The following is a 1,948-nucleotide window of genomic DNA, read 5'->3' on the forward strand; positions in this document are numbered from 1 at the left end:
TGTCAACTCAAAGGAATAGATGTGGAGCAATGCCTACCAACCACTAAAAAGAGGAGCTGTTTTTTTTGCATAGGGAAGCATCATTACATGCTGAACAGGATTTACAACACTTGACTGAACAAGAACTGTACCATCCATGCTGCCAGCCAGAGGAAAGAGGAACACTGACACACCAGATGAGAGAGCTTTCGTTGCAGAACAAAGACTTTCATCTCAGATTATCCCATTCAAGACAACACATATCAGACACAACGTCTTCAGCATCCATTGTTCTCAATTACCAGCATGGGAGCAAATAGAATTCCTGGCAGAAGAAGCAGGAGATATGGTAACCTTACAACATGCTCCTATTAGTCCGGTAACTGTATTTTTGGCCATGATAGCTCTTCTAATGTCTCAAGCCAACCCAGCTTATGTATTAACTGATGTTAACAAAACTTATTGGGCTTATATGCCAAATCCTCCAAAATTTCAGCAAGTTACTTGGGATAATGAAGTTATCAATGTGTTTACTGACTTTCCCCAGTTAATGGGGGGGGGTCCTGATGCTCAAACTAAAATGCTATAAACAATAATTTTTCTTATGAAGGAAGCTCTTGTTCACCTCCCATTTGTTTTTAACAACACTGAGAAGGACTGGCTGATCATTTCACGAGATTCCGGATATCCAATATGGAGAAACTGTTTATGACTCGAAAGTGGACTATTTTTTACCCCATGAAAAACTAACTATTAGTGACTGGGGCTTTAATCTATGACCTTATATTTCAAGGTTAGATGGGAAAAATCCCATCTCTGCTAGATGGCATATTAATGAATGGGTACCTCCAGTGTTAACATTGACCATAAAACATCAAAATAATGTTTATAATTTGTCTTGTAAACAAGTGTATTAACTAATTGTTTAACTGATGCTTCTTATAAGAGATTTGTTATTCTCAGCCTCCTTACTTAATGGTTCCAGTACAATTGTCATCTAGCTGATATGATGAATATGGTTTACAAACACTGTATGAGGTTAATTCCCTTTCAGAAAGACAAAAAAGATTTTTGGAGTTACAGCTTTAATAGCTACTTTTCAGCTGTAGCGTTATCTAAGAAACTTCATACAGCTACGTTTGCTGATCGGCTGTCTAAAAATGTTTCTATTGCCGTAGCTACTCAGAAAATCATAGACCAGAAGTTAAAAAGTAAGGTTAATGCTTTGGAGGAAACAGTTTTAGCAGTAGGGCAAGAACTTGTGAACTTCAAAATAAAATTGGCTCTCCAATGTCACTCTGAGTTTAAATCTGTCCATACTTGGGACAAAATTGACCTTACTATATTACATCAAGAGATTCCACTGAATTGACTAGCTCATTATTTGCTAACCAAAAATCATTAATATCTATACTCATCAATGTGGGCATTTGCGGAGCAGTGATTCTTTTGTTGCTGTGTTTACTCCCAATCATCTTCAGAGTGCTAAAGAAGAGTCAGTTCAATACAGAGTTTCATGGTTTTATGCTAAAAAATTAAAAAAGGGGGAGATGTTGGGAGCTGGCCACGGAGGCCCACTGAGCGTTAGAGATCAGGGAAGGGCGCTGACCCCGAGACCACTAGGATGTGTTCGGGAGCTGTTGACCCCATTCCCTCCCCCCTCTACTCAGCACTATAACCAGAATAAGCTCCTGTAAGCTCAAAACATAAAAACTCTGAGACTGGGACAAACACAAGCTAACTTTAGAAGCTCATTGCTCCCATTCTTCCACAAACTGCAGTTTTGGCTTTCACACAACTTACAATTCAAACTCGGGTCACATCTAAGAGCCTTAGTATTAGTCACAGGCTTCTGGGTCGTGATTTTAGGATTTATTGAAGTTGAGTAAGGTGTAAATTGTAGAATATAGTTTTAGGAATATAAGTTTAGACAGCCATTTTGTTGAAAGAATGTGGCTAGGTTACTTGC

The sequence above is a fragment of the Carlito syrichta genome, unplaced genomic scaffold (genome assembly GCF_000164805.1).
Source record: "Carlito syrichta isolate Samal-C Ts95f unplaced genomic scaffold, Tarsius_syrichta-2.0.1 Scaffold280519, whole genome shotgun sequence".
In the NCBI taxonomy this organism is placed as follows: Eukaryota; Metazoa; Chordata; class Mammalia; order Primates; family Tarsiidae; genus Carlito; species Carlito syrichta.